At 32.2% G+C, this 9,936-nt stretch overlaps 1 pseudogene; it reads right to left on the bottom strand.

Moving 5' to 3' along the window:
- Positions 1 to 1,021: 1,021 nt before the first annotated feature.
- On the bottom strand, positions 1,022 to 7,643 carry LOC128174608 (uncharacterized; annotated as a pseudogene).
- Between the last annotated feature and the right edge of the window lie 2,293 nt (positions 7,644 to 9,936).

The following is a 9,936-nucleotide window of genomic DNA, read 5'->3' as shown; positions in this document are numbered from 1 at the left end:
TTATTTATAGAAAATGGACAATGAAATAGATTCATCCAATATTTCTATAATAGAAAAAACACATGAGTTATGATTTTTTCTTAGCGGGGGGTATCAATTGTGAGCTTGCTCACAGTACCTCTAGTTTAAACACCTGTTTAGTATGTTATGGGCTGCATATATAGTGATATAAAGAGGTGGATGTTGAGGGCAATGACGTAACTATTACGGTCTCCTAGACGGTATTTTTAGAAAAGTAAATATATAGAGGTCGTGTTCTCATTGGAGGATTGAATATAGAGGTGATGACCTAGTTAATATTGAGGCTTTATAGATGGGACTTTTCAGAACAGTTCATTTATAGAGATCGTGTTCTCATTGGTTGTTTTTAGAAAAGGAGGTTGAATATAAATATTTAGTGAGCATGCGTAAAAATAGTAGGAGGGTTAGGTAATGACGAAACCATAAGGTGATCCTCTGGTTTGTGTGTTTGCGTTGTAGTATTGATAACGTAAAAAGATGATATTAAGCAATACCTGAATTTTATTCAAATAATAGATATAAATATTTTGCTGATAAGTGATATGTATACACACATTGCAGACGTCCAGAACTAAATAGGTCAAAATTGAAATTCGTGCAAAAAGAAGATTCCTGATAATCATTATTAAATTGTCGATTTTTCATTTTTCTTATAATTTAAATAATTAATGATTCACAATCAATTCAATTTTGACCTTGTCAAATAATCATTCCCTTTTTTTATATATCAATTAAATTTTCCATCATGATAAATAAAAAATTTCAATTTGGCGTAAAACAATGTAGAAGAGTTAGATATATTTCAAATAGTTCTCCTTATTAACATTTGATATTTATGATCATTGTTTAAACTGAAACCAAATTAAAACTTTTTCTTTATTGTTAACAAAGGATTTTAACCTGCATTTTAAAAAAATCAAGTTATCTTCTCATTTTGGTGTCGAAGTCACAACAAAACCCTTCAAGTATATTTTAACATTTATTTAGCTTTAAAGTACATTTAATTTTCTTTTGGCTTGGTGGAACTGTTAAAAAGAAAAATAATAAAATCATGTAATTGAAAAATATCAAAAGAAGTTGAAACTAACTTGTTCTTTTACATTTAAATTAGCATTATTACCCACACCAAAATGATTTAAAAAAAAAAAATTTACTTACGTCACTTCCATGCATGAAGAAACATGCTTACTCTCCTGGTTACTTTCCTCTACACTATAAAAGGAGGAGTTTTGTGTTTTTAAATCAAAGTTTAAAAAAAAATAGTTTTGATTTCAAATTTCAATTTAAAAGTTCTTTTAAGTAAATAAAAACTGAACTTACATTTCATTGACCCCTTCATGAACCGGTCCGGGACCACTTGCCCTGGTACTTTCATCTTCATACATGTTGTCAGAAAGGTTTTTTAAAGTATATATATATATATATATATATATATATATATATATATATATATATATATATATATATATATATATATATATATATATAATATGAATGCGTAAATTTTACGTCGCAAAAAAATCATACTAAGATTAAATAAAATAACAAACCTGCTCCAGTTCATAAACTTCACAAACTCCTCAAAAGTGGAACTAAAAAATAAAGAAATAAGAAAAATAAGTAACAGAATGATACGTTAGCTTTGATTTATAAGTCATTGAACTTTTTCAGAATGGAAATCCGAACTTTTCATCGAATATATATATTTTTATTTTTTTTCTTATGATAAAAATTAAGATATTTTTACTTACTCATTACTTATTGGAATAATTTCTCTCCGAAAATAAAACAAACAAAAAATATTTTTAAAAATGCATTAACACGTAAATGTGTACGATATTAACAGATTTCGCACAGGGGCGTTAGGGGGCTCTCTGGAAAAAAAATCAATACAAAATATAACAACAAAACTTGCTTGATATAACTATGTTGTAAGATCAGATTAAATCATGAGTTAATGACCCTATTCCCCTTGGTCTCTTGTGTGTGCTATAAATAAATAAATTAATTTATAAAAATAAATCTATCTGTGTGTATATTAAAGATAAAAATTTTGTTTGATTTTAAAGATTCTTCTTTTGCTAATTTGAATTAACTTCAAAGCAATGTTAACTTACCTTTGATATTGGGTGCGTCTTTTTACAACAATGAACCCCAATGATACCCCAATGAACTTTGAAATACCTAAATGATACTAAGTATGTTCATAATTGATACACTTAATGAATTTTATGTAACAACATGTTACACAAATGAAATTTCAAAATTTATTGTTTGTGACCTGTAATTATGTCCTGATGGGAGCTTTGGTCATTTGTGCTAGTTCAACATAACTTTACGAAAAAGAGACATATCGATTCTTTTCCATTAGGGAAAGACTTCAGTTTTGATATTTTCATTTGTGAGCTTGCTCGCAGTACCTCTAGTTTCGTAAAAAAAACAAACATCATGAAAATATATTGTATACATGTATTAAATTATACAAAACATATCCCCAATAATAATAACACAAGGCACATTTGTTGGGTCTAATGTATAGATACTAAGCCAGTATATTGAATATATAGAGCACTGAAAATGGCTAACAACGCGAATTTTCACAATTTCAATTTTTCGTGTCGCTAGCCATTTCTAGTGCTTTATATACGTGCGGATCCACATACGAGGGTTTTTCAGTAATTATTGAGACATTTTCTCTTATTCGTTTAGGAACAAAGATTAACCCTTGAAATTTCACAAAAATCTAAATAAGGATAGAGTTTATTGATGTGAAATTTTTTTGTCTACGGCATGATTAGATCATCCCTGTTCAACGTGCCTTTGGCCAGTGACCCGGCGCAAGTTCTGCAAATTTTTCGCAACGTCATTTTAACGCTTCTCATCGCTCCTGTGTTTTAAACACCTTACAAACGAACAGAAATAAGACTTGTTCTTTATTTCTCATCTTTTGTTTTCATTTCAAGATGTCATCATTTACATTTTCTCTCATTTTTGACTTTCTGTGGAAAACATTTTGGGTTATTTTTACACGAAAGTCAAATTACTGTAAATGTCTCCTTCAGTCATTTTGTACTTACAATTATTTTAGAACTGTTGACAAAAGTTATCATGTAAAAAATGCTTGATATTTAGCCCCTTTGTTTTAATTCTAGTAAAACCAGCAGTAAAAAAAAATATGACGAACTGAAGCTCTTTATCCCTTGTCATCGTAAAGTTTTTGTTTAAGCAATTGCGTGGCCTTAAAAGGTCTTCTTCTGATATTTCAACCAGTTTGAAGTATATTCGCAGCGCCGCCTTGACGTCAAAATTCAAAGTAAAGTCGTTGTTCGATTTCTATTGCTTGGTAAATATATTCGTACCATATTCGTATTTCAACTCAAACATCAGTGAAACATGGTCAAAAGGTAGTCGCAAAAATTGTAAAATGAACATATATTATTTGATTTATTATAACATTAACTGTAAGTGTACGGGCACTTAGAAAGGGGATGTTCCAGTTTTTAATCTCAGAGTTCATGGCTGCGCCAGGTAACCCGACCACCGACTTGTTTATCTACCACTGTAAACAAAACATTTGATATTCTTTTAATATTACTTTCTTTAATTACTTGTTGGGGTTTCTTCGATTTTTATACCAATTTTCACACTAATTCGTCATTTAAAAAGGGAAATATTTGAATTGTCTTAATAATTTCCAAACAACCCTCGTATATATCTACACGCCCTGAATGATTGGTCGAAATTAGCGGCTGAAACTGACAAAAAACTGATACCGGGGTTATGTTTTTTTTCTGTAATGTCGCTACCTTCATATCCCGAATGAATTACCAAAGAAAGCATTTTATTGTTTAAATAAACATACACACACCCTCAATCACACAAACACATATTCTTTACTTCCTGGTATGTGTTGATGAACATCCCAAATGAATGATCACAATAGATTTGAATAGAAAATTAAAATCCTATGAATGCCTTAATCACGGTAGATTAATCTACTGACACATGGTTACTGCAATATTGTCCCGATGAAAGTTATCAATATTCATTAGCCAATAAAAAGTGGCTTATTCAGATAGGTCTTTTATCACCCATGGTGATTTTATGATAGCTGATCATTGAACTTTTGATGATATATTCAAATGATAGTGTGTACTTGCACACATTTTGCCAAATATTTTTTTAACCTTTACCGCATTGACAATGATTTTGAACCACAGTAGTCTTCTGTTTACTGACCAGTTTAATTTTGTATCAAAATCATGGGAGGATATTTATACTCCATTTTTCAATGCTATTAAAAACACATGACTTAATGAGGACCAATTTTGGTGAACTGCTAGTGTTTTTTTTGGTTCATAGATCAAATTTCTTTAATCATTATGATTACTGATTTGTCAAGGTAAATGGATATATCCAGAAAAGCAACCAAAATTGAGCCATCGTGAATACAAATGATTCCATTTTATACTAGAATATGACTGAATAATAACAAAACATCAATAATAATAATTTATGCAATTTTATTTAGCAGTCTCATGATATTTCCACATATTCAACAATGACATAAATTCAACAATGACATGGGTACACTAGGGTTTCTGCTAATCAGTTTAAGTCAAGCATTACACTTCACAGCGCACATTAGTGATGCAAAAAGTTCAATATATTTGCTGATGGTATAGACATATAATATATTGCATGCAAAGATATTAGTCCACAGAACGATTCATAGTTATTTTAATCTCGTACAATATGTCACTTCCAAAAGTCTTACAATAAATATTAGCTAAGTTTGTCTTGTATGCCAAGGTGATGCTCATTTGAAAATTACTCTTCATCTGTTGAACATGCAGAATTCCTTTTGGACTTTTTTAATTTGAAAAACGACCTAGTTTTCTCAGCACGGGGTCTGCTTCTTTGGTTTGGTTTCTTGGCTAATGTCTTTGTTTTTGGTATTGTAAATTTTGAATCAAATTTTGAAGACTCTAATTCTTCAGAGATGTTCACTTTCCTGGTTGTTAAAAACTTATTAAAAAGAACTTGTTTTTCCCTTGTAGATTTTACTGCCCATGTTGATTCATCGTTGATAAGTCTAATGACATGGGTGATGAGGTTGTCATGTAAGTGTTTGTCAAAGTAAGTTTGAAAAGATGGATATTTTTGGAAATATGGTTTCAACTTATAGAAGGTGGTTTCAGGAGAGGTCGAGTCATCGCAGTTTTTAACAACGCATTGTGGTCCAAAAATTTCTTTAACGATTTTTTCGCGATCTTCTTTTGAACACCCAATTTTGTCTTGTAAATTACGACGAATGTTATCTTTCAAATGTTTTGTGCAAAGCAAATGGGTTACCGCAGGAAACACATGGTGAATTGCTTTAGTTAAAGCCTTTTCCTCATCACTTCCAAGGATAACTAAATTGTCTCCTATTTTTTGATGAATATGTTAAAGGAAGGTGGTGTATGTTTCAAAATCGCTTTCATAATGCAGCATTATTGGGCCAAGCATTATCGGTTTTCCCTTGGTCTTTCCCTGAACAACTGCTTGGTGTTTAAAAGTCATGGCCGTGACATAGCAGGATCCTAAGTTAAAGGTCCTGTCAATGCCAATCACGCTGCCATGCTTTCCTAGGCAGTTTGCTCTCAGATCATAGGTCTCTTCTTCTTGGTAAAAACTAACTGTTGAATAAAGTCAGAAGTTTGTAGATAACACAACACTTGGTATACTTCGTCTGCTACATTTGTCGGTTTAAGGGGTTCCTCTTTAACCGTTTCCCTGTACTTTTTCTTTCTAATCTGTTTGGAATTCTTCGGTGCCATAAAGGAATTGTCTTCTCCCATCATGTTCATTATTTCTGTAGGTTTTTTGTATTTGGTTAGCTGATTGGCCTAGTGCAATATCAAAGGATCTGTTCTGGTATAATGCTCGTCTTTGTCCTGTGAATTTCCATGAGGTCTGCTGATTTTTTCTTGTTGCCCACAATATTCAATAAATGCAAAGTTTGTCTTTGATTCAAATTTAGATGGTAGTTTTTCAAATGTAGTCACCCGTTTCTTGAACGTGTGGTTTCCCTTTTGTTTTGTATAGTATCTATGGATTTTCACTAAGTTTTGTTCGGTTGGTTGTGGATGAATTGGATTCTAAAGTTGTGTAGTTTTGTTGCCGTACTTTGATCGATTTTCAGTGCAGAATATTCCATCTTTTAGAAATATGGTCCTTAACCTGCAATGTTTTTCATCGGTTATCATGAAGTGAATGTTGACGGTATTTCCTGTACTTGAATCCCAAACTCCACAGTCATCAACAAAATCTGATCGAACGTTGTTACTGCGTTTCTCTCTATTCACACTATCGTCCACAATCACATAAGAGTTGGATTTATTTCCTGGGGGAACCTTTGTTGCCACATTTTCTGTTGATCTTAGAATCTCAAGTTGTTCCTCAGGTAAAAGGAATCTTAGATTCTATATTCATTTTTATACCATGACAGACATCTTCCCAATTCAAGAGTTTCTGGTCCGCTCCGCTATATATAAACCGATTTTTGAGAAGCGTTGCAGATCAGAAACCCTTGAATTGGGAAGATGCACGGCAGATTGGTAGTTAATTCTTATACTTTATTTGTAAACAATGAACGGATTTTCTACGTCTTTACGAATAAATGATGAATGCAGAAAACGGGAAAGTTGAATGGGATAACCACTCTCTCCCCAATTGCTTTTTAATTTTGCTCCCCAATTGCTTTAAATTCTTATTTGGGACAGTAATGAAAATTTATAGAGAAATTTGACCTTGGAACAAATTGTATATATCATCCATTTAAGTGTGGATTTTTAAAAACCCTGCGAGCTCCTCTAAATATTCAGCCATAGTTTGGATTTTTTATTTTAATTTTAAAGAATAGTTTCGAAAAAAAGAATTTAGAAAACTTTCGTCAAAAATGAACAAAAACAAAATGAAAAAAAAACCTTGTCGATATTAATTATATACATGTACGGTGTTTATTCACACGCTTGCACGGAAGATCTTTTAACTATGCATACATTTAGTTTCATTGGGGTATTAATATTTCAAAGTTCATTAGGGTATCATTGGGGTTCATTGGGATATCATTTGGTATCATAGGGGTATCATTCGGTGTATTTGGGTATCATTGGGGTAACATTGGGGTTCATTGGGATATTATTTGGTATCATAGTGGTATCATTAGGTGTATTTGGGTATCATTGGGGTAACATTGGGGTCATTCGGGTGAAAAGACGCACCGCTTCAAAGGTGTACTCTAAGGTAATTTAAAAAAAAAGTAAATACTATTTTTAGGAGGGAATTATTGTATAACAACAAATCTCATCAAGATATGTAAACTACGTTTAAAATAATGATTAAATACCTCGTTCGCCTCTCATTTTCTATTTGTTTTACACTAAAAACAAAAATAAAAAAAATAAAAAATCAAATGCAACCAACCAGATGCGTGTAATTTCCAAAATCCATAAGAAAAGTCTGATACTCACGGGCACAGCGTGTTTTTTTTTCAAAAATTTTGTGATTCGGGTAAGATCCCGAATCACATGGCGCATATCTTTATAGATGCATCGACTTGAGATTAAAAAAAACATTATCTCTGATAATGTTTAAATTATCTCTGATAATGTTTAAATCGTTACGGAAAAAGAGATAGAGAGAGTACTAGTAAAGGGGGAAAAGCATCCATTTTGACTTTTACCCCGAGGTGTGAAATTTTAGGATGTTTAATCCCCTTAAAAATTAATTTTTGAAGGAATAGCATTGGTGAATTAAAAAAAAAACACCCTAAAATGTGCAAGAATAAAGAAAAACAATAGAAACCATTTTTTTTTTTAGAAAAAGAGATTTTAACTTCTTATTTTCACAGGTGTGTTGGTGTAACGCTATAACCCCTCCCCTTAACTTTAAAATAACGGAATGAAAAACATTTAAATTCTGTTCATTTACAAAAACGAAGATATTCTGTCTTCATATTTTTTTCTAAATCATTACTGAATTGAGAGAAGGGTGGGGTGGGGGTTCTTAATTCATTGCATGCGCGGATCTAAAGGGTTCACGGGGGGGGGGGGTGTCTTGACCCTTTCCCCCTGCAAAATGAAAATTTATTCAATTTCCATAGTAAAACTAACGCAAATATGCCTCGGACCTCTTAACCCCTGGCAAACACAATTATCATTCGAACCCCCCCCCCCCCCTTAAAATTTTTCTGGATCCGTGCATGCATTAACATTTTCATCCTAAAAGTTTACGTACACACTACATACATACATTGTGTGTATACGATTGGTTTATTTTTTTAAGCAGATACTGTAAATTTTCGTGAATAAGTGTGACGACCTTCAACAATTTATCATCACCTGAGGGTGGGATCAGGGTAACATGATATTACATCGCATAACCGTACGGGTGACACAATGAAATAGTTCAATTATCTTTAATATTATTGTGTCAGTTCTAATCAATGAAAGGCGTATATTATATTAAAGTCAAGTTGAAAAATTTCTGATCATTTTCGTTCAATTCATACAGAAAGAGGACAAGTTTATCAGATTTTGATTCTGGATATATATATATATATATATATATATATATATATATATATATATATATATATATATATATATATATATATATTTACAAATGCACTTCATTACAATCTTTATTTCTATGATCGGATGCGGATAAGCATTTGAATGCAATTTCTGTGACCGTACTCCATTTTCTGTGGAATGTAAGGGTGAAATTGTGTGTCCGCTGGATGCTCAATATGTTAAAGTACAGTGCGAAATTAAAACCAATATATCCAGTGATATAATTCTACAATTAATGATCGCAGGGCCCGGCTGCCGTCCAGTTGAACACTATGCACATTTCTGCTTTGAAAATAATATTAAAGAAATTATTCTTCTGGAAACTTCGGAAAAACCCCTGTATTGTGCAGGTAAAAAAATCTTTTCTTTCTATCACTTCTTCTTTCCTTTCAACTCCACGTTGCTAAACACGGTTTATCACCTGTGTAAATAATTGTTCTTTACCCGGCTATTATTGCATTTCAAACACAATCTAGCTATAAGCTAGACCCCCAGACCCCTTGTACTTTTTAATTTCCTTCTTTTACTACAATTTTTAGAGACAGCCCTGCTTATGATATTGTTTTTATATAATATACACCTTCAAAATGATGAGCTTATCATTCTTTGCGAATCAAAAGTGTACACACTTTTTTTCAGTGGACTTGCTGATGGCGAGGTTAAGGGAATTGAGGAATCGATTTTAATTCCTCCTGCACTCCTCCAAGAACTCTTTCCTACCAGTGTGTTCTCCACGAGCCTACAGATTGTTAAAATTAAAGTTGGGAACAAACTTGTTAAAATGTAAGTTTAAATAATTTTAAGTCACTAATGAATATTGTTTCAAATTATTAAAAAGAGGAGCATCCCCTCGTGAAATGAAAATATTGTGCGTGGAAAATCTCCACGCATTATTTACAAAAACATGCAATTGAAGAGACGAAATATTTAGCTAGTTAAAAAGAAATTTGAATTTAAATATTTCCTTTATTCCTATCCCCATGCACACTCTGGGGTGTATTCATGGGGAATAATTGCATTTACGTGGTTGTCCAATTCCTCCCATTATTAGGGAAAACACACCACAAAAGTGTTAACCTTTAGTAATATAGTTTTATTAATTCTCTATATCCAGCGATATATATTAGCAACATTACGCATTTAGACAATAAGTGTAGGCAAATTTAATTGTCATTATACCCCCGCTCCGAAGGAGAGGGGGTATACTGTTTTACCCTTGTGTGTCTGTCTGTCTGTCTGTCCGTCTGTCTGTCTGTCCGTCTGTCTGTCTGTCCGTCTGTCCGTCTGTAAACGT

This window comes from Crassostrea angulata, chromosome 2 (assembly GCF_025612915.1).
Source record: "Crassostrea angulata isolate pt1a10 chromosome 2, ASM2561291v2, whole genome shotgun sequence".
In the NCBI taxonomy this organism is placed as follows: Eukaryota; Metazoa; Mollusca; class Bivalvia; order Ostreida; family Ostreidae; genus Magallana; species Magallana angulata.
This window is presented reverse-complemented; position numbering and strand designations above follow the sequence as displayed.